General features: G+C 35.9%; 1 protein-coding gene across 1 annotated transcript in view; it reads right to left on the bottom strand.

Annotated features, from left to right (window-relative positions):
- CDH12 (cadherin 12) overlaps positions 1-24484 on the bottom strand; it is a 294089-nt gene that overhangs the window by 203809 nt on the left and 65796 nt on the right. Inside the window, exon 2 of the mRNA XM_031589241.2 lies at positions 11711-11854. The gene's annotated coding sequence lies outside the window, so the exon portion shown is untranslated. The remainder of the gene's footprint in view (positions 1-11710; positions 11855-24484) is intronic.

The following is a 24484-nucleotide window of genomic DNA, read 5'->3' as shown; positions in this document are numbered from 1 at the left end:
CCTCATCTGAAGTATGTAAGGCAGGTATGTCCAATTCACTGCCCAGAACAGCTCACACTATGGCCTCTTTCTGTATTATAAAGGTAGTGGCTCTGTTCTGCCAAGTGGTCCATCCCAGCCAGTGGGCACGCACACTTTGCTAAGCAACAACCAAACTGTCAGTGCACTACTATTTCTGTCCGGGCTAAAACCAGAGCAGGGGAAGGGTGCTGTGCAGTGCTAACTCAAAGTCATGAGCAATAATTTTATGCATTTTAATACACTGGCTAAATACAGTGAAAGGCAAAAAATATGCAGTCATGTTTTTCATTTTGATACAAGAATTTGAGAATAGGTTTCAAGATTGATGAATATTAGGGTTTTTTTGTATGTTTGGAACTAAATTCTCAGTCAGCATAAATACATTTTTCAAATGGAATGTATAGAACAGCAATCATATATTCAACTCAAAAATCTGATCATGTCTTGTTTCCAGACTTTTGCAAGAGAAAAACATCCCTCACTTCAGAGTCACACCTTAATCATGACATCACTTTCTGGCAGGACACACATTTGTGAACAACAGTTGTCAAGAAGGAAGCAAAGGAAGAGTAAAATTTAATAAAAATCTCTGAAGAACACATGGAGAACTCACTAAGAACTGCAGCCACTGCCATTGAATCATACTGATGCATTCCTTTCACAAAAACAAGGTCAAACATCCCATTAGTTTTACATTTTTATTGCTCCCTTTTTAAATCTGTTTTAATAAAAATGCATTGTGTAAAATATACATTAACTGTACTATATATTTTACAATGGCAGGTCAAAAAAAGTAACACTTCCTATTTTATAGTGTTGGCTCACAATGTCAGATGAGGATGTCATGGAGGTGATATGGCTGTAGAGGTTGAACCTTCCTGTCAATATGTGTCTTCTGTTACCTGCCCATCAAATTCGCTACTAATTAAATTTTCACTTTTTGCCATTCCTAAGAGAGTACATTCAATTATGTGGAGGAGGCGGAGTTTGTTGCAAATAAAGACTCCCTTAAACTAAAGATTTATGCTTGCTAGCTTTCTCTAAGCATTTAAACTCTATTATTTGCACTGATATTCTAAAGTTCCTTCAAAAGGCACTGCAGGAACACATTTATTGGGGGAAGCAAAGAAGCTGGAATAGGAAAGGAAAAGTAGCTCATAGATAGGTTCAAAGAAGAGTAGGAAGTGTTAAATGGCTGTACCAGCAGCAGCTCAGCCTCCCCAGAGACAGCAGCAGTGCAGTTCCCCTGAGGCAGGAGAATGAGAAAAGGCTGTAATTAGTGGCTGCTACTGCTAGCGAAAATAAATATACTGCTTCCATGTCCTGAAAGATATATAGCCTTACTCCTCCTCCCCCATGAACTCCTTAATTCCAACTGCAAAAACTCCTGTTTATGGCTACAAAAATCCTTATGTTAATATCTAGCATTAGAACAATTTGTGATTGCAAGGCTGTTTTAAGTGAAAGTTTGAGCTAGGTGTTGTCAAATCAGTGACTCATTACTTCTTTAGGCACTGAAAAGGATCCGTGATAATAAGTAATGGAAAGGAACAGCATTCCCTGAAAGCAGTCATACTAGCCAGCTACTATTCCTGGGTCTGCTAAAGTTAAAAGGAAACATTCTCTTCATGTGGAGTGAATGTTGTGCTTTCCTAATACTGGAAAGAGAAGTCTTTCACTTTAGAATGTAAGGAGAGAGGACATAAACCAAATTAAGTATTAAATGGCAAAGGAAAATTGGAAGACAAATCATTTCATTACTTATGCACTTATTTGTCCAAGAGAAAAAGCTCAGGAAGTGCTGATGGCCTCACAAATACTCACCACCTCACTTAAGCTCAAATGGCCAGAGCTACTGTACTGTGCACCACCGTTTGGGGCAAAGCATCACTCAGAGAAGATGCTTGTCACTTACTCGGCATCTTGGCTACAGAAAGACAGCTCACCCCCAGACATAGCAGTATGGCAGAAATAAAGATGATGTAGCTCTGAGACTCTGTTCACATTAAGTGTAACTTCGAAGCCATGGAGAATGGTGTGGATTGTTATTAGATCTACCTTCTTAGTTAGATTTGCTAGTTCTATCACTCAGTGAACCTCAAATCTACAGCCCTTGGATCCCAGTTATTCTGAGGAATTATTATTATTGGAGGCATTCAAGGCTGGATGTGACTCTGAGCAGCCTGGTCTAGTGGTTGGCACCCCTGCCCACAGAAGGGAGGTTGAAACTAGATGATCTTCGAGGTCCTTTTCAACTCAGGCCATTCTATGATTTTCTGCCCCTTCTGTAAAGCAAATTTTATAAGATAGTTGTATTTTAACATTGTTGTAGGCAGTCAGCTGGGAGGAAATATACAGTAAATCTCCACAATTTCCTTCCATTCTGTGGCTGATAAACATGGAATCCATTTTAATTAATTTAAGGTTAGGTGATAGCATTTTACGCCAAACTTATCACAGAAGACTGCATGCATGACACCATCCATAAAGCACTCTGTCTCAAAGGGGGATAAATAAATTATCTGATTATTAGTCTATTTTCATTGTTTATCAAATAACATTTGGTTTCACTGAGCATTTGAGAATTTTTATGATTTTGGAATTTCAAATTCCAACATACACATAGTTATATTCTCATATGTAATTGTAAAGTTATATTATTTGGAATTATTTTACCTTTCCTGTGTCTGTATGAAATTTTAATCTTATGTATAATAATATTTTCATAAGTATTCCTACTTATTGTCAGAATAAATACTAAAATTTAACAAAGTTTTAAAGGTAATTACAGGAAAAAGCAAACAAACAAAAAACAACCCTTAATACTGGAAAAGTCCAACGTCTTGGGCTTTTTTGATATTTGAGGAGAAACTGGATACTAGAACAATAATTTAAATCACTATTTATTTGTTTTTTGACAGGACATATTTATCTATTTCCTTGTATTATGTTTTTCATTGTATCCTAGTCACATTTATCTTGATGTTACAGTTCTCCATGCTTTTTCAGATGCTTGCCTTCAGAGGTACTGATATCACCAAAGGACACTGTATTTAGTAGGTCTACATTAAAAATCACTTATTTTTCCTGACAAGCTATTTAACATATCACATATATGCCTTATGAATTGCACTTAAAAATACAGTTATATATACAATGCAACCCAAGTTACTTCTTAGCAATTTCCATTGGGAACATGATTGCTGAAGGGTTCTGGAGGAGACATTTTCTAATACAAACACTACTGTTTGCTTTTACTGGGAAGAGGAAAAATACCCTAACAGGAAATTAAAAAGAATGGTTCCAGGAACTGACATCGATAAAAAGTACAATTGAAAACCAAGAAGCGTAGGAAAACTTTTTAATACCAACAGATAGAACCATTAGTACTTAAATGTTTTACAGTCTTAGGATACAATCTCTAGTTATGTTTTGTTTCTGCATAAGATATACAGACACAAAGTCAAAGGAAGAGTGTAAAAGAATGAATACACCCTAAAGGATGCTCGAAGTTGTAATGAGCCATTTCTCCCCCATGGTATCTGTTCAAAAAAACCCTAAAGAACAGCTGGTAGAAAGCAGAACATCTGATGTACCTAAGTGCTGCACTCAGAAATATTTAGGCAGGTTACTTTATATAAGCCTTGGTACAAACTGCACTGATTAAAACACTGAAGTAAACTGCATAGTAACTAGTTCCACCTGTTCTCCATAAATAAGGAAGATCTATACCAAGTGAAAGTAACTAAATCTCAGCCCTTATTTAAAATTATCATATGGTGTTAGGTATCTGGACAACATGAACACGTTTCTGACTCAAAGCAGGCAGAAAACAGGCAAATATTCATAAACAGTTATGAGAACTTACATTCCAAAGAAAATTAAAAAAATAGCATATTGCCATTTTTCCTGAAAAAACAATCCTAGACATTTATTTATAGGAAGGTCCGTACAGCTACCAGGTAGTGTGAAAAGCATGGTGATTCTGGATGTTTAACATCCTCCTTCTGACCCCTCCTTCCCTGTCCCAACTGTAATAAAACAACATTTAGAAAATACAGTTAAGTATTTTCCATTTAAAATATTCATGCTCATTGATCACAAATAGGGCAAAAAATGTCATACAGTTGTTTTACAAAACAAGTGAGTTGATTAAAAAAAAGGGTGACCTTTACAAACCATTTGCAAGAAAAAAAAAAAAAAAAAAAGCCCATTGTTTGTTGGAAAATAATGTCCAAGGGATCTCCAAGCTGTCAGAAAAAAACAACTGAAAGAAACAAACAAAAAATCCACTCAATTTAAATAATATGTTTAAAGAAAGTAAAGAAAGTAAAGGAAAAGAAAGTCAGTTTCTAATATTTAACTTTTTTTAAAAAAATAAAAATGTCCAGAAGCCTGTCCCAGCCTAGGTTTTTTTCCCTTCTTGGCTACTGGAACCCAAGGCATCCTTGACTGATATGTTTCGGTTCTCAGGGTGAGAGAGAGAGTCAGGTAATTGCTATGTGCTACAGCCCATGGGTAATTCAGAGTGGCATTGAAGCCCACTGACTTGAATTTAGCTGTTTACAAATTCTCTACACCGGACAAAGGACATCACCATCCCAAATAATAATAAATGAGTGGGGGAAGGGAATGATGAGAAATGAGGACAAAGATGGAAGCAAGCAATGCAATGGTGCCTGAAATTTCAAATCTAGATTTATGTGCAATGGGTACATAAATGTAAAGATGTCTTTACATTGATTTTGCAAGAAGGTTAGAAAGCTGAAAAAAAGCTTGTAAGATTAATAAAATACACTTGTCAGAAAGGCCAGTAGACGTGGGAGAGAAGATGAAGCCATCAGAATTATTAGTCATACAGCATTTTAGTTAACACTCATTTGAGTGTTTTCCTTATCGCTGGTTACTCTCTTAACATAACCTCCTATCTCTGTATTTATTTTGACATATGTACTCTTTCAGGAATAAACCAGGTCCATCATACTTTCTCTCTTTACTTATTTTAACATTTGCGCTTCTTCAAGAAGCTAGCCCAGACACAGAAGGGTCAAATTACAAAAAAAAAAAAAAAAAAAAAAAGTAGATGAACATTGCTGGTTTGTTTGTTTTCTTTTTAAATAAAAGACCTGAGTCCTATTGTCTAAGTAGTCAGATTAAGAAAGGTATGTAAAGATGAGAATATGAACACCAACTGTATGTTGAAAGGACTGCACATAGTACAGGGAGAGAAAAAGGGGATAGTTTATTGAAAGGCACAGGGCATTTTTTTTTTTCAGTTATCAGTATAAATCAGGATTTTTTTCATTTAGAGTAATGTAGATCTACACTTAGATAAGCTTACTCTCCTCTATCCTAAATTGTTACTATTTTACCCAGAAAAGGAATAGGAAATGTCACTTCTAACAGAATACACTATTTATTTATTTTCCATGTACATAAACAGAGTTAAATATTTAAAATTATGGTAACCAAGTACTAAGATGCTTATTAATATTTTACACACAAATGTGAGACTTAAAAAAGCAAAGATACAAATTTCATAAATGAAAATGAAATAGCTTTTCATTTGGTTGTATAATTAATATGCCAGTATAATGACAGAAATATGACTTGAAGTAATACTTAGTGTTTTCACAGCAATCTTTTTGCAACTAAATTTGAATGTAGTCACGTGCTGAAGAATTTCTTCATCATAAAATATAGCAAGAGTTTGTACTAAAAGTCTGCTCAAAATATTAAAGACAATGGAAATCTTGTAAAAAATATCACTTTTTATCTGTTTTCACAAAAGTTGTTAATTAAATTGTATTATCTAGTATATTTATGCCACTTAACAATATAGTTTTTTGGTTGCTGCATTAATTTAAATGGGGAAAATGAACAAGAAGTGGAGCTTTTTTTAAAATATATATATATATTGGATTATAAGTATTGAGCCACACATAAAACAGATATAGTAAAATGCATAACACATGCAGAATGCATACACATGAAGACAGAATGTTAAGGTTATTCTTAGTAGATGCACTTGGTGATCATCTTATAGACTTTGATGAGAGATTCTTAAAATGCCATCTCAGCAACAAATACATAAATAGTACACTGTGTATTTTCCAAAGATTCAGGAGGATTGAAGTACATGAAGGATTGATAAGGGAACTCAGAGTCTGGTCACCAGTTCAAACCAAGCTCTATGGGTAGTGGTTAATGAACAAAGCAAAAACTCTGAGAAACAAATAAGAGGCCACAGACAAGAGTTTGGCAAACATGTATCTGCATTTACAATTACCTTTAGTACTTGCTGGCAGCCTTAAGAGAACAGTAGCCAAGAAACTAGCACTTATAGACTCTAAATGACGTAGGTCAAAAATCTGGGCTTTGGCATCAGTGCTGAAGCAAATACTGTTGATCAAAAATGATCAAATTCTTGTTTTTTTTTTGTTTTTTTTTTTCTTCCTGGAAAATGAGTCAGTTTGTCTCCTTCTTTACTTTCACCAGGAAAAGAAAGAATTTCCACACTTTTTTTTTTTTTTTTTAAACTATGTCAGTCATAAAGGTATTTTTTAGTATGTTTGATGTGCTGGGCACAGTATTAACGTGCTCACTTAGTAAATGCATGCATGAAAGGAATAATAAATCAGATCTAAATTTGGAAACAAAAAACTCCTTACCAGAATCATTTAAGGGAATACTTCTCTCATTATCTGCTTTGGGGACTCTTCTGAAAATCCTGTACTCAGAAAATGGAAGGACAACATAATTCTGGTACCCAGACACAAAACTTTTACTCTTAGGGGGGATGCAACAACTTACTATACCCGGTTCTTAGAAATTTCCTCGATTTTAATCTCAGATCTCTATATTTCTTATGAATGTTTCCAAAAAGGTTTCCAGTCTGATCTCAGACTTCAGGTTGGGGCCACTCTGCACAGCAGCGATGAGATGTACTGCAACATTAACGGACCCCAAATTGCAGTCCGTTGGGACACAGGACAGTAAATATAGCTAGTGTTACGCATGTCACCTGATGCAGCAATTGCCTTAAGAAATATTGACAGTTGAGACATCTGCAGTAGAAAGATGCCCCTCCAGCAAGAACAGCCTGGTGTACATCGACGACTCTGATCTGCACAAGACAACACTTCTCACTCTCAAAAAAAGGAAGTGATGCATTTGACAGAAACTGAACCACAGGTGCTCCTGTAACCTGACCAAGTCTCATGAGGCAATACGTTAGTCCCCATATGGTGGGAGAAAATGAAACCTCTTTAAAAAATCCAGTTCAGTTCTGGTGGTGTAAAACATGCGTCTTTGACTTCTGCCAAATACCAAGTCTAGTAATAATAAATGCAGTAGTGTAGACCTGCATTTTACTTTGATATAGAAATCATCTACATGAAAGAATATCTTTTTTTCCCCAAACTGCCAAGCTTGAAGGTTCAGGAAGATTCAGGAAGAAAGCAGAAGGAAGTTTTCTCCCTCTCAAAATGCCAGTGAAGCTTCAAACTTCTGCTGGTTCACTACAAAATTATCACCTCAACAAATATTCTTCCAGTGACACATGCCAAAACCAATGCCTTCAATTTGTTACATCTCTGCAAAACAAGCAGACCTTGGTGAAAGATTTTATTAACATAAAAGACGATGGAGGTTTGAAACTCATTCTTTAATATAGTTCCTTTTCATGGAGGCACAATAGAAAGAGAGGGCAGGAAAATTAGTAACAAACATTTACCTCTAATTGAACTAATAATAAGCCTGAGAAGTCATTCAAATGGTACAACTATCACAATGGCTTGAAAATCACCCTTTGAAGTGCTGAAAACTTATGCAGTTGCAATCATGTAAGTGTACAGTCTGCAATACGTATACTTTTTAAAATCTAAGATTTGCTTTTTCAAGAACAATGACATCCTGAGGTATCTGAGTTCAAATCTGCAGAGATTGATTTTATTATGCTAAGAGCAGGTGATTTCTATAGTGTCAATATAATCATAGAGTCCAAAGCTGGCTCTTCCTAAACCAGCTACTTACTCTACAATGAGATTACAGCCTCTGACATGAAAGAAAGTACAACTAAAACAATCAAAAACAGAAAAAAGGGATAATGAAACGGAGATGGTAGACTAATGGAGCACATACATCCTATTACGGTGAGTACTGGAGTTTTTTCAGAGGCTTTTGTTAGTTTGTTTCAATAATAGAGGACAATTTACACAGCTGGACAAGTGAAAAAAAAAATAATGATGGCCTGGCAGCACTAAATGAAAGAAAATAAAGCATTTGAAGGTGATGAAGCAATTCATTTTGGTAGATGAAGAAAAGGAAAAGAAAGAGGGAGAATGTTATAGAGAATGAAAAGAAAAAAAAAAAAGAAAGAAAAATGCAAAACATTAGAAAGAATTACAAGATATAATAGAGGAGGTGTAATAATAAGTGTTCAGGAAACAGACTAAGAGAGTAACAAGGATGGCAGAAATAAGAAGAATCTGGAGGCACACAAAGGTCTTGCTGCGAGAGCCGGTGTTGGTTTCCCAAGGTGCATTGATAACGAAGAGCTTGGAAAGGCCTCCATTTCTGGTGAAAGAAGATTGGGGGAAACTCATGTAGCCCCCTGAAGCTTATTTTATCCTACTCATACCCTCTCCCTCCTGTAATGACAAAATATATTGCTCTACCTTCCATTTCTTATGGATTACTAACTGTAGTCATTAAAAGTTGTTTTCTTTTTAATGCATCATCACATAATGAAGACTAGAAGACAGTTTAGAAAAACTGTCCCTTGCTGCTCCACACCTGAATTTCTGCCAGCTAACAGAGAGCTATCTTTGCTTTATCCCATTCTGAACTTCAATTTAATAAATTTCTTAGAACAAACAAACACACAGATACAAATGCTTTAATACTGTAGGAGGTATCAAACACTGTCTTTTAATGGAGTCAGGTCAGACAGCAGTCTTGCTGAGTCTCCTCATTACTGACAGAACAGTTTGAGGCACCAAATTTAACACTGGCCTCATTCAAAGAACTAGAAATAGTTGGAAAAAAAACCAGAAAACCTAACCTCCCCATATGTGTATTTTTATATTTAATACTATTTTATATGGCCTTGGAGTATAAAGACAGAGTCCAAGAGAGATGAAAACAACGCTATATTGATGTCTATGCCAGTGCTTTCCTATGTAACCCATGCTTCTATGTTTACCAAACCTGAAAAGCTTTAGTGAGTCAGATCCTCCAAATCATTTGTTTAATGAGAAATTATATTCCACACGTTGCTGAGGTCACTTCTATACAGTCACTGCATATGAAGAAGTCAACAGTCCACTAATGGAAGAGGTCAGAAAATAACTGTAACATTATTGGCTGGTCTAACAAAACATGAGAAAAAGCAGCATTTACCAATCTTTGGTGAACTGTCATCTAATAAAATCTCTGAGGCTAGTACACTTCAAAGTAAGTGCTCTTCACTTAGAAGCAGATTAGAATATCTGATCTTTTAAAATAATAATAGGGATGTAAGTGCATTTGTAAGTCTTGTTTAGAAACCCACAGACACAATACCATGAAAGTGTGATTTATTTATAATTTACTTACAGCAACAGCTTTGTGAGACAAAAGGGGAACAAAGCCATCATGTCAAATTGTTTATAGGCTGTACCTGAGAAAGACTGTAATGGAAGCTGCTGCTATTTGTGCATAATCTAGAAGTCTGCAGCTACATAGGAATTGTTTACATTATCATTTTTTCCTTGCAGTGTACTCAGCTATTGTCTTTTGATTTTCTTTCTAATGAATATTCTGATGTATATTAACAAATACTAATTTATTCTGGGAAGCCACTGATCATTCATGAATGAATAACTGAAAAAGACAAGGTATAATGGAAGCTGATTTGTGCATTCAAATTTCTAGCCTGGTCAAGACTTGTGTCTCTGAGTGGAAGCAGCATGAAACTTAGTAAATGTCACATTCATGCAACATGCAAAATGAAGTGAGCCACGTGCAACACCAAGATGAGAACTGGTGCTTGTAGCTGCTCCCAAAGCTAACATCTTTTCCAAGAAAACAATGGATTCATTGAGTCATCATTATAACAAACAAAACTTACAGTAATTATTTTCCAGAAAGAGAATATATGATCACACAGTTAAATCTGTCACTATTCCAAATACACTCTCTAAAAACCTCAGGTCATTTTCACATATGCTTATACTTTTTGATGCGAAAGAGAACTTGGTATTTCTCACTGCAAAATTTAGCGGCATAAATAACAAACCTGCTGGTAACCAACATTTCCCTGAATTGTCCTTTTCTGGGGAGAGGGAGGGAGGAGAAAGAGCGGATCAAGGGCATGGGAGATATTTTTGGATTTTAAAGAAATCTCCTAATTGAGTAGTTATCTCTCAGTGTTATGAACTATATTACCAACACTGGAAGATGACCAATGATACAAATATTTAATGGCAGTAAACTATGCTGGCTGAAGAAAAGCTGTGCAATTAGCTCACACTTTTACAAACTGCCCAGAGTTACAAATCTGTTTCAGACAGCAAGATTTGAAGCCGATTAACTTTCCATCGATCTTTTCTCCCTATTATGTCAGATTTCTAAAACTGTGTAATTTTTTTGGGAATGACAGAAAGAACACTAAAATGTTTAATACAACAAATCTTAATTTTGACTCTCACAGTATTAAAAAGTTTGGGCTGTTTACCAGTACTGCAGTTATGTCCCCAGACAGAACAAATATAAAATGTACACTTGACTGAGACTATCAGCTTCAATTCACTGTGGACATTTCAGGGTGCATCAGACAGATATACCAGGCTGCATAAGCATCCTTGACTTTTTCTTATTAATCATTTAATCTTTCAAGACAGTCTCTCTCATCTACTTTTTTTTTTTTTCCCCTCAGCAAAGATCTTCAATCATCAGACTATTTCTTTTGATATGCCACATTCTTTCTATCACTCCATGAAAAGTACTCCTTCCTCTTCAATCAAACACATTATCCCCCACAGCAGCAAACAGTTTCATTCTCTGACCACTCACACTGAAGCAGCACCCCCACTCACACTTCTCCCCTCAGACGACTGCTAATCCCACAGAAGGAACTATCCAAACCCCACGAGCTGCTGAGTGCATCAGCCGCACATGAGTCACAGCCCTCGGTCCAGCAGTAAACTGGAAAGCTGCATGCATATTCTCAACTCACATTTCAAAAATCTCTTTCTGTCTTGTTTAAACATCATGGAACTTTGAAGCCTTTCATCTACAAGTTTCTGCTTGCAAAAGAACAAAAGCTCCTTATTCAGAATCAAGTTTTATCATAATATACTTCTGCTTTCCAGCTGCTGTCCTTCCTGAAATAAATGTATTAAGCACAAAGGGGGAAAGTGTGCTTGCTTTTCCTCCCCTCCTCGCACACCCCTGCACATCTCTACCATATTGTCAAGCTTCCAAAAGTCACTGAATCAGAAATAACTGCAGCCATTCACAAGGAGCTGCACAAAACCAGCATCTCTCCAGACACAGGTCCCATGCTGGGACACTTGCCTTTGCCCGAGCCCTCTTGTGACACACAACACGGGCTCCTTGCTGCAGTGCAGACTGTCAGTTTACTCAGTTTGAACTTTCAATGCAGAAATTCAGCATGATGCAGTCAGCCAGATAAAGCAGCACTTACCTTAATTGAAATCTTTTCTCTGGTAAAGCTGGTGCATCAGTCAAATCAACAGTGATCTGGGGGTAATCTAAGTTTCAATCAACACACTCCGGGTAGCTGCATGCTGCTCTGCCTGGTTTTCGTTTGTGTTGAACTCTTCACTGTCTAAAGGAGAGAGAGAGAAAGATGAGCTGAAATCCTCGGAGGTTCCTAGGGAGTGAAAGAAGAAGCACCAAGGCTATGTTTCTTCACATGAGATTCTCAGCAAGCGTGCTCGGGTCTGGGAGATCGCGTAACTGCCGTGATAGGCTCCTGTCATGTCCCCTGAGCCGAGAGATGATCATTGACCTGATTAGCTCCGAACACTCCCTACACGCAGAGAAAGCACTGAGAGGATTGGTGGGTCGCAGGGGAATTGGGAAAGGCACCAAGGCCACTTGGGAATCTTCATTCTTCCAGACTAATGGATGTGCTACAGCTGAGGCTGTAATTTGTGAGGAGGTTATGCACAATGTTAACCATCTGAGGACTTAAACAAATGCGCTTTTGCATGCTGCTTTTCAAGGTGCACCAGCATACCACATAGTGTGTGCTGACTAATTAGAAGCTGATGTAGCTGTTTCCTAACACAAGGCTAGCTGTATGAGATGTTCTGTAAGCTGAGAGATAAAGTGGCTCCAGACCCTGGGGACAATAGCAGTAAATGGTTATAGTAAGTGAAATTAGCATGGTGGGTTCAGGTTAGCCCCCAGATGGCAATCAATCACCATGAAAAGAAAAAGAAAAGAACAACAAAACCCAAACAGGCTGGGATTATTTAAGAAGTACTCGTATCAATTTAAATAAAATGTAGAGAAAGAATGCCAATTAATTACAGAAAAGACTCTTAAAGACAGAGATAAAATCAGTAGCAAAGCATATAAATAGAAGTTCTCAACGCTTTCAGTAGAAGAAAAAACAAACCCACAAGAAATGCATTTAACGGATATAATTTGCCTTTCACTTGTACTGATATAAATAATATTAAAGATAACAGCTCAAATTTGAATGGAAAAAAAATAGCATGAAAGAAGACTGAGGTGTATTTTCTACTGAGTTTTGCTTCTAAGATATTACAGAAACTACACCTTTGTATGCTAAGTTTCAGGCTGATGTGCTCCAGTAAGTCCAGCCAAAGTATGCCAACTTTTAGGACTATCCTCATCTGCTTCCTTTTGCTTCTTTGACAACAATTACAACACTAGCCAGCTGTCTCAATTTTCTGCCCAGATTTATCCATGGAAATATTTGTTTGTGAATAGTATTTATAGAGAAGAGTTCACGTGATACCATATTTAGTCATGGAGGTCTGACACACCAATGGCAAATGGATAAAATTGCATCATGATATCAACTATATGATAAGATTTGGAACCTATACTAGCAATGAAAGTTTTATCATATCATACTCTAGGAACGCTGTAACAACAATAATTACAAACATCTACTGAGATTCTTAATCAAATTTATGTTGGGTCTGTTTTTATTCATCCCTCAAGTAAATTAGTATAATTTTATTTTTGTAGGATGAGTGGTCAAAAAAGCGATTTGAAGTTGTTAACCAAATGACAGAAGAAACGGATGACATTTACTTTCTGCAGGCATTCACATCAGAAATATAATTACGGAGAAAACAAAATCATGTGACTCCGATCACTCAGAGTTAACCAGAAAAGTTTGAACCTCAAATTTATTTAGCAAGATACACAAGGCGATTATTTGTCACCATAACCGCTGTCACTAAACCACTAACTAAAATTCCTGAGAAACAAGCAATAAATCTAAGCTAAGTGCTCCATATTCCCCCTGTGGTAAGTAGGAAGAGACTGACTTTTCTGCCCTAGCGGTGGCAGATAATGATTTTCATGATCCTCATCTGTAAATCTCTCTCTCTATAATCACTGGTCAAAAGCTCCTCATCTGCAAAATGTGGATAAAAAGACAGCAATTTTTTTTTAGAATATACATTATCTTTTAATATGATTTACAGAAATTCTATCACATGGAGACTACCATTTCACCTGGGACTAATAATAACAAAACAATAATTAACCAAATAAGAGGCTTTTACATGTATTAATATGAAATGTGATCACATTCTTGAGCTTGTCTAAATGGGTTTCATGTGTCAAGACTAAGGTGATTTGCTGCTACAAGCCCTCACTGAACAAAAGGTTGCTTTCCTTATCCAGAAATTTGTACTGCAGAATGGGCAGCCAGTCATCTCAACACTTACAATCTTATTTGGTCTGACATGGCATCCCTTATGAAACAGCTAATCCACAGACACACACTGTATTATTTATAATTTCAAATACAATCAAGGAAGTTAAATATGAAAAAGGCATTATTAAGACCATCTAGACAACTTCTGTGCCTGAAAGCTTTCAATTTCAGATGTCTCACTATTTTGTCTATTTAATCTTAATTCTAATCAGCCCTGAAATCTTCCACAATTTTGTTAAACAACCTAGTAGATGTCAGTGTCAGGAATACCTATTACTCGTTTTTCAAAGCTCCTTCAGCAGTTTTACAATATAATTCCAATCTTACAATAATTTTCTTCTCACCTACTATTCTGATGATCTTTTTACAGTTCAAAAGTCAACATTAATCAGAAGTTCATAATATGCAAATGAATTATCTCAACTGCTTCTTACTGCACGTAAAGGCCTGAAAGAGAAAACCGTTTCCAGAAAAGTGACTGAAGCATGAAGTGACAAAATTTGAAGAGACAACATGATTTAAGTTTGTGCAGAAGTCACTGGGACTTACTCTTTGCTTGGACAATTGGGCAAAAAAATGAGCATTTTAAATTCAGTGTTGACAAAAAGAAGCAATAATTTGAATCACTTTAAATCTTTCTTCAATATAAATAACAGAATGGAAATCGCTTGTCCAAGGTCCATCTCCCCATCCTAAATATAACTTCAGATTTTTATTTTGGTTCCTAACAATCATCTGAATAAACAGACCAAGGTTATTGAGATCAGGAAGCAAAAACGATCAGAAAAGAACTACTTTAATCTTTAGTCGGGCTAATACAGTTATACAGACAATAAAAATTAATCAACCTTCCTGGCTCATAATTCTTAAACAATGTGACAGTACAATAAAGCAGTGGATGCAAAAAAAAAAAAAAAAAAAAAAAAAGAGAGAAAGAAAAAAGGATAATTTTCTGTGAAATCTATAGTTAAACTTTTGAATTCACTACCACAAGCCATACATAATTGTGGAAAAGTGTTAATATACATGTGAGAAGATTTTAAAGTCACAACAGCACTTAGAATGTATACATAGCAATAAATTTCCTTTTTTCATAACTATTGTTCATCAAGAATTAAAATTATTACCTTAAGAACAAGTGAAGATAGCATGCAAAAAAAAAATATGATTTAGTAGTAAAGTTTATAAGAACTTTGTGGTGTCCTTGCACAAGCCATAGCATATTTACTGTCAAAGGTTATTAGGTATTTGTTTCATTGAAAGAAAAACTTAGATGTTTCGGGGTATATTTTAACAGATTAACAGGATTTAAAAAAAAAAAAAGCTTTATTTCCTAAATTAGTCATTTGAATAAACTGAGTGCCAACAAAAATACATGATCAGTAATCTTTTCCAGTGTAAGTTTCTTTATTACTATGTCACCATTTTCAGTTTAGAGTCAAAACTGGTGCAGCACCATACTTCACATATATCACTATTAATATATTTGTATGGCCTTTTGCTTTGTATGAATAGTCATAGTCAACACTAAGCTAATATTTTCAGAAGTACTCAGCTGACCCAAATCACACATATAGTTTTCTGAGCTCAGCTAACGTTCAGGAACTAAAAGAACTAGAAGTCAGTAGTGTCTATACAAATAGTTTCACCATGCAGAATTTTTTTTTCTAAAATTGAAAAGATCTTCCATATGAAAAAATATAAAAAAATGTACTAAGAGCATTAATTTCTCAGTAATTTCTTCCTTTTTAGTAAGTAATTAAGAAAAAGTGGTATTGTCTACTTCATTTTGATGGAAAGATAGTAACTACAGGTGTGGGAATACACTAGAGTAACAGCAAAAGCAGGAGAATAAAAGACTATGTAAGAAACAGAGTAAAATCACCCTTACTTTTCACCTCTTCAGACGTATGTGTGTGTGTGTGTGTATGTATATATATACACACACTAAACCACCCAAAGAGATTAAAAACGCTTTGCAGTGTGCCATTTGAACTTTCATAACCAGCATATCTTCCACGTTTTGGCAATCATTTTTTTCCATTGTGGCTAGGGGCAACAAGACCAGATAACTCTCAGTAGTACCTGACAATCGCCATGCATTTTAACACTGGAATTTTACTCTCATTCTCATTAATTTCAAAAGCAAAAACTGAGCAGATTCAATTTCAAATTTTCATCAGTACAGCTGCACTGATTTAAGTGGAACTGCGCAGATTTATAAAGTAGTGAGGTCTCGAGTAAAAGCAATACATCTTGTCATCAATTAATATTATACCAGAGTCCAAATATCACCTTTCTGCAATATCATTCACTAATCTATTGTTGATATGGCTCTCTTTTTTTTTCCCCCAAACCTTCTGGCCAAAGAGAGTTACAGACAATATAGTAAGCTTAACTGCATCTAGCAAAGACTTTGGACGTTCAGGACTTTACTTTAGCACCTTGTTAAACTTACTGTTGATGTTAAAGATAGTTTCATATACATATACATATGTATATTCATATACATTCATATACATATTGTCATTCATATACAACATAAACATGTTATCTGGGTGGAAGGAAGTAGCTGAATCCTAGCTATACTCACTACAAAACTGCTCACTTTCTCAGGCTTTTCCTTCTGGTAGCTCTAGTGGCTCAGACATCTCTGAAGTGCTCTTGTCCTTATTTGACCACTGCTCTCACTTCCAGTTTAGCCAGAGTAATCAGTATTGTTCTTTTTACTTAGGCCAAACTTCCAAAGATAAGAAAAGTAGTACAACATATTGCTCTAAGACATTTCCAATTATGTTATGCAATGTAGAATTTGAGCTTCATTGTACACTTCTATTAAGTGACAGTGGTAGACTGACACATTTAAATATTGGTGCTCTCTACTTCCTTGGAGGCACTGCTACAACGTTGGAGATATTCAGGATGCACAAAGATCTCTGAATTTAAGCAGAGGGTCACAAAATGCATGAAGAAAAAAATGCAAGTTTTGGAGGCTCCTAAACCAACAATAGAAAAGTTCTGGAAATGTAATGATAGTGGGAATGTTAGTACCTAAATTGATACACCTCACTTCTAAAAGGTAGTCAAGGACACCGTTTCACATAAAAATAGAGAACTTGTGGGAAGAGAAGGTAAACAGTCCTATGAACCAAAGAAAGCATAGAAGAACATGTTTTTAAGGATTCATTCAAATTTGCTGAAAAGAAAAATAAAGATAGAAGATGGGAAATCGAAAGGCCACAAAAAAAGAGGTACCGATGAGGTAAAATTAAAAACAAAAACCAAAAAAACTCAAACATTAAGGTGGTAAAAATAGAAATTTAGAGCAGAAGGAAAGGAAAATATACAGGATTAGTAAATGCAGAAAATCTCTTGGTTGGAAAGTAATAATCATAAACCTTACCTTTAAGTCTGTGCTGTGTGCCATTTTTTTTTTTAGGTCAGACTTTGTGAGATAAGATAGGAACAAAGGATAAAACAGTGAACAAAAGAAGAAACTTGTATCTTTCTTATATGATCTAGAATTAATCCTTACCCAAATAACGCAACTTTCTAAATGAACTGCATTATTATAATTATGACTCTTTTTCAGTTCTACTATTCCATGAGAAAAATATACTTTGTATCAGTGGGGGATTAATGTCAAGCACCAAGGTGAAATCTGGTCATCACCAATTATAAAGAAAAAAAGAAAATTTGCAACTGTTTGAACACGTTGCTTGGACACAGTACAGATTTGAGTCATTTTGTTAAACTGTGAAACCCAAACTCTGCGCAGTTTGTTTGGAGTATCTTTCTGTATGTACTGAGATCCTCAAGACTACTAAAATGGGACAGGGGAAATTTTACAGCTGAAGTCAACCTTTGCTGAAAATTTCTGTCAACAGTACACCTATACGTTTCTACTGAAAACAAGTTACACAACGGTAACCAAGGGCATGGTTTTGCAGCAGAGCATGACATACAGTTTCAGTCTGGGTCTCCGTTTGCTGGCGGCTATATACCTCCTTAACACAAAACAGCAAAAACAGGAACATCCTGCAAGTTGTACCACAGGAGCAGCGTGGGAGACCAAATGACTCGGAGACATTCTTCCTGTAGTACAATTCCTCCCTCACATCCTTTTTGTTCAGGTGAAGGGAACAGTGATTTGTGGCATGACCTGTCACAGCAGCAACTTACAACTTCCCAGTAAAATCTGTCTACTCAGTCCCTTTTGCCATCTATGTGCTTTAAGCATGCAGGGATGGGAGATGCTAGTGCAGAAACTGTGCAACAATGCAATATACTGCCTGCAATCACATAAATATCTTATATCTATCCATTAGACTCTATGCTCTCATCTGTCTGAACAAGGAGAGGTTGCTTGTTCCCTTGAAAGGGACAAAACTGAACTGCAATTTAGTCTTGGGATTCTCACTGGCATTTTTATGGCTGAAGCCAGTTCTGCTACTTACTCAGACTAATACTATAAATCTAACACACTTTAAGAACCACATTTTCAGAGTCATAAACCATCATATCAGTCCTTTTTCTTTCTTTTTTTTTTTTTTTCCAAGGGTACCACAGGGCTTTAGAATAGCCAGAAAAAATCAGTTTGTAAGAGGAGAAAACAACACCTTTGCCTGAGATTGTCCAAACATGGTTGGTTTCTGGAAAAGCATTTTACACTGGACAGCTTTTCCTAATATGATCCCTCTCTTCTCTTTTTCAATCTGCTCATTTCAGTCATAGCATGTAACTTTCTCTTTTTTATTACTATTATTTAGAAGCATTTTTTTTTTCTCTAAGCTATTCTAATGTACTTGTTCTCCTGCTTCTTACGTTAATATGATCGTTTTCCATTCCATATTTGTGTTTTTCCCTACACAATTCCAGTACCAGAGGCTTTTCTTATATATTTTTTCCCCTCTTTTAGCATTCTTCCTTCCTATATATTTTCTGACAGTGTTAGAAGGAGAAGATAGAGAAAGAACAACAGCTCCATTTTTTTCCATATCCATATAAAAAATTCTTACATAGATAAGGCAAAGAAGTGCTGTTAGAATCACTTTTAGCATCACACTCAACTGCTGTTCAGAAGAAGTTGGAAATGCTGTAAAGAAGCATTCCAGGAAAGTTTTTTTATTCCTGGTTCTCTCTTATTTTTCTTGCTCAGAAGCAAGCTTTGTCTCACATAACAAACATTGGCCTCTTGTCAGGATAACTTCTCTACATAGTAAATAGGGAATAAGGTTGAGCTATGCTGTAAGAGTACCTGCAATATCCTTTTGATGCCATATCCTGAGAAAAATAGCCTGATGTGAACTATGATCAGCAAGACCAACTCTCATTTAATGCCAGCACTCCTCGCTTCATCTGTGGCAATGCTAGTTAGCACTTAGTCTGCCCTCTCCTAAGAGAGTACACAAGCTACACCGTGCCAAGTTGACATAAGGGTAAGGCAGTTCCTTGTACCTGTTTTCTCAACAGAATAGAACTTGGTTTGCATTTCCTGAAAGGCTCCACAATGTAAGTAACGTAGCCTTGTCCATGGGCCTAATCACAGAATCACAAGATGGCAAGGTCATTATCCCAGAAGCATCGTACTACATCCAAGTGGGTAGTAAGTGGCTTTCATGATCTAAAAAAACCTGAATTGTGTGAAGTAAATACAGGTCTTATTTTCCAGATACTGAGATTTCATTATAGTACACAGGCACACTGACACTGTTTTACAGGCCCTAACTGCAAAATTTTCTTTGCACTGAACACATCACAGAATCACACATTCTTTCAAAAACACTATGACAAATAAGAGAGAAGACGACTGCATACCTCTGTGACTGTTACTTCATATTGTGAGATAAGACTATCCTAGAATCCTAGAACCACAGATCAGCTTGGATTGAAAGGAACTGTAAAGATAATCCAGTTTCAAAACTCCTACCATAAGCAGGATTGCCACTCACCAGATCAGGCTGCCCAGGGCCCCATCTAATTCAGCCTTGAATGCCTCCAGGGATGGGGCATCCACAGGTTCTCTGGGTAGCCTGTGCCAGTGCCTCACCACTTTCTGAGTAAAAAAAATTCTTCTAATATCCAATCTGAATCTCTCCCCTTTTAGTTTAAAACCATTCCCCCTAGTCCTATCACTATCAGGCCATGTAAAAAGTTATTCTCCTTTTTTACAAGTTCCCTTTCAGTACTTTCCTATCCCCTCCCATTAGACAGTACACTACATATTGTAAGTTTGCTTATCTATAGTCTGTAAGAGTTCTGAATAAAATCACTCCATTCTGCAGGTGCACGTTAATCTTCATCAGCTTCTTTTTGATCCTATCCCACACTACAGAAATATCAGTCACGTGGGCCTACGTGATTGCTAGGTTTCCAAAGCTTTCCCTCAGATGCTTAGTAGACATAAAAGAATGAAAAGGCAATAATACAAAACTGTCTTCTTAACTGTTTCATCCTGTAATCATTATTTCCAATGGGACCTATGAATATCAGCATTTTAAAAGACACAGAATCAGACCATGACATGAAATTGAGTTTTAGGCACTGGGAAATTGAAGTGAGGAGAAAAGCAGAGAAAACAATGAGCATCTTCTCTTGGGCAGCCCAAGCAAAATCCATCTCAGCTGCAACCTTTTCAGCATGGGAAGAAGAAACAATGGTCCGACAACACATCCTCAGAATCACCTCCCACAGAAGGAATAAAGTACCACCATCTTTCCAATTCCCGATTCAGAACATACTGGAATAGAGTTTTTTTATGGGCTTGTTGTGGAAACACTGGGAAACATTGGGAACATGCTTCCACAACACACAATCACTCTTTATCTCCTTTTAAGATAATATGGTTTAAGATAGTTGGCTAAGTAATATGGTTTGTCTGGTTAAACTTAATAGAATTCTGTAGTCACAGAAGACATGATTTATAAAAATCAAAAATGTCTTCAGGTTAATACTATATCTTCTCTGGACAGGAATTATCATTACATGATCCTGTTCATTTGGGGTCATTAGCTTCTCTTTCTCCTTTTTCTGAGTATAGAGGAATAAAAGATGATTTAATTATAGCACTGGGAAATTACCTCCCTTTTGGCAGGGAAAAAGGGGAGGAGAAAGCATTATAATCACAATACAATGCTGAGACTGTAGGATATTACTTTAAAATATTTATTCTCAATTACTTTCTCAGTCTTGTTTGCATTTGTAATAAGTAGCATGTTTGAAAGACCTTCAAATATACAGAAGCACAGCCGAAAATGTGAAAGGCAACAGGTATAGGCTTGATCCCTTAACTTCACAAAATTGCACTTTCTCTAATCATTACACTTTGTGTTTTGTGATCAATGTGAAAACGTGCAGTACTAACAGTGTATGTTAAAAACAACATACAAGAAATGTAAACTCCTAAGTGCATTGCATCTTAAATTAATGCTAAGTATTGATTCATGTTAATTTGTCTCTTTACAAGTGCAGCCATCTAGCCTGTGTTCAGCTATCTTCAGAACCATCTATACTGATCATTAATCAGAATTTGCAGAAACCTTGTATCTTTTTTTTTTTTCTCCTATTCATGAGGGTACTTCTGAGAATAGTAATTATGCTACTTAGCCTTTATCTAGCGCTTCTCATCTTTCAAGTACTTTACAAATATTAATTCACTAATTAATCTTTCCAACAACTCTGATTACTCCCATTTTACAAACAGAGAAGCGTTAGCAGGAGAGGGCAAGTGACCTGCCTGAGGACATGGAAAGTAGAGAAAGGGAAGAAAGCTAAGGGGAAGGAGGCTTAAAACTAGAAAGAAATTGAGGCAGATGGAACAATTGCTATTATAGTTCAGCAAGTAATCACACTCCACTGAAGAATTTAACATACCAGAGGAGAACATGGAGAATTAGTCCCACAGCACATTACACAGCCACTCAGTGTTCCAAAAGATCCACTAATAAAAAAATGGAACTGACAAATGAAATATACTGTACAGCTACACAGTAGTTCAAAGACAGAACACTGTCTGTTCTTAGATATTGGCAAAACTGTAGAAGTAGTCATGAGCCCAAAACTAACAGCAGGAAACTACAGAATTCTAATTTATTGGGTTGGGTTGACATTGGACATGTTGCAAGGTTATCCGTTCTTAAAGTTGGATCAATTAAATAGAAAGACTGATCAATAGTAATGGTACAAATTCAGTTACCATATCTATGCCCAGTTCATTTTCCTCACTACATTGATATCCCTGATCAGAATGAAGAGACATTAATAGTTCATGAAAAGAAAGCTTAGATTTCAACCAGTACAGAAACATATGTACTGCAAAGTCCAACGTGGGGAGCTCCCCGCTCTTGCACCCGCTCCTTGCCTTTCTCAAACTACTTTCTTGTCTAAGGATGGCATAAGAATGAAAAATAATTACATATAGAAGAGATGCACCTATTCTGTATCTTGAAAAATTATCTGCTTCCCAAGTCCTAAAAACATGGAAGCAAGAGATTATCCCAAAAAAGGAATAATTAAAATACATATTTTAAAAACACTTATTTCATCACTTCACCCTTTTGGTGGCTGTAGGCAGCAAGAATATCTGTTAACCTTCTCTCCTTGAGACTAGTCAACCCAAATTCACTCAGTCTTCCCTCCTACGTTATATGCTCCCACTGTCTTATTACATTGGTGGCCCTTCACTGGACTACCAACCCATATGTCCATATCTACCTTGTACTGGGAGCCTAGAACTATATGCAGTGTTCCTGACATTTTCCTATCCATTTCAGGTAGAGACAAGAATCAATTCCCTTGACTTGCCGGCAGTGCTCTTTCTAATGCAGCCCAGGACTCTGAAGACTATAATTGCCCTAAAGGCATATTGCTGGACAAGATTCCATTTGTTGTCTACCAGGATTCTAGCTCCTTTTCTACAACATAGCCTTCCAGTCAGTAAGCACCCAGTACAATGTGCTGCACAGGGTTATTCCTCTCCAAGTTCAGGACATTGCACTTCACTTAGGCATGTTCCCATTCAGTTCTTTGGGTTCACAGCAAGAAAAGAAGCTTAATACCCCACATCTCAGGCCAAGTCACTGTAGGTATGTGGATGATGGGGAACTTCCACTCCAGAGGAATTTAATGTCTAAAAAAAGGAGATTTCATTTACATTTATATTATATTAATATACATTACAGTATATTTATATTTATTTACATTTTACATCTCCAGAAATATATTTGGAAGCTACTGAGCAAGGGAGGATCTTGGAAGTACTCATTATAGAAACTTAATTACTGTTATAGGAAGTAAGTATTTCTCAAATAGTAGTTATTATTTTATTTATTTTACCTGAGAACTAGATGCTTCTGTGTACTTCAGTGCTGTAAGTTACACTGTAAGATAAGAGTGGTTATCAAGGTACGGCACATGGTTCTTAAATATTGAAACCTAGAAAACTAGCTTTGCATACCAGCTCTGCATACCAGCTTATCTTTGATTAATATTCATTAATATTATGTGAATATTGCTAATACAAATATTTTCAAGTATTTGAGGTTATTCTAGGCTAGGGAGCAAAGTATCAGCTTTATTTTTCCTGTTGTCTTTATGTTAGTATTGGCTTTAGCTTTGTATTCTTCAACAAGGAAACAGTAAGTAATTATTTTGGATGTCATCTTTTATTGCTTAATTAAAAGCTATATAATATGTAATAAAGTAAACTCTATCTCACTGACATTTGCACAGTAGCACATTTGCAATCAACCATAAGCATATTTGTCCAATGTCATTAATGATATAAAAGATACAAATTATTTATGAGGAATATTAATAATGAAATATTAATTTGTTGAAGAAAACACAGTATTAATAATAAATAGTAATAATCTCTATGGCCATGATACTAGGATGACATTTCTCTAATTTGGTTTAGAAAGTAATTAAATACAGACTTATAATCAGAATAAAGAACACTACTGCCTTATAAACAGTGGTAAAATACTCATTTCAGAACAACTAAATAAGAAAATGAAAAAGTGTTGTAATAATGGATTAATTTACTATGCTGTATCACTGAACAGATGTGAACTCTAAAAGTGCCATGTTTTCAGAAAGAAAATTATGTTTTAAGATAAGAAACATGAAGTCTAAATGTCAATAACAAAATCTGAAAACAAAAATAAAGTGTCTGTACTTCGTATCATTTATTTTCTAATTAAGCAAAACCATGCATGAGATTAAAGATAAATCCATACGGATCACTGTAAGAGCCTTCTTCAATACAGAGAAACAAAGAAAAACAACATAAAGGCTAAGACTGGACAGAAAAAAAATCCTTTATCTGCATATAATTATGGATCTAACACAACAGATTCATCGGCAATGTCAGCAGGAACTGACAATGTCTAGAAGTATGCGCTATTTTTCTTCAACAGGTTTTTTCCAACTTCTCCAAATAGGTGCAACAATGCAAGTTGCCCTTATAAATAGCTACGCTGTTTTTCAAATATTTGGGGATTTCCTATTCTTTATATCTAGATTTACCTG

The sequence above is a fragment of the Phasianus colchicus genome, chromosome 3 (genome assembly GCF_987193195.1).
Source record: "Phasianus colchicus chromosome 3, bPhaCol1.hap1.1, whole genome shotgun sequence".
NCBI classification, from domain to species: Eukaryota; Metazoa; Chordata; class Aves; order Galliformes; family Phasianidae; genus Phasianus; species Phasianus colchicus.
This window is presented reverse-complemented; position numbering and strand designations above follow the sequence as displayed.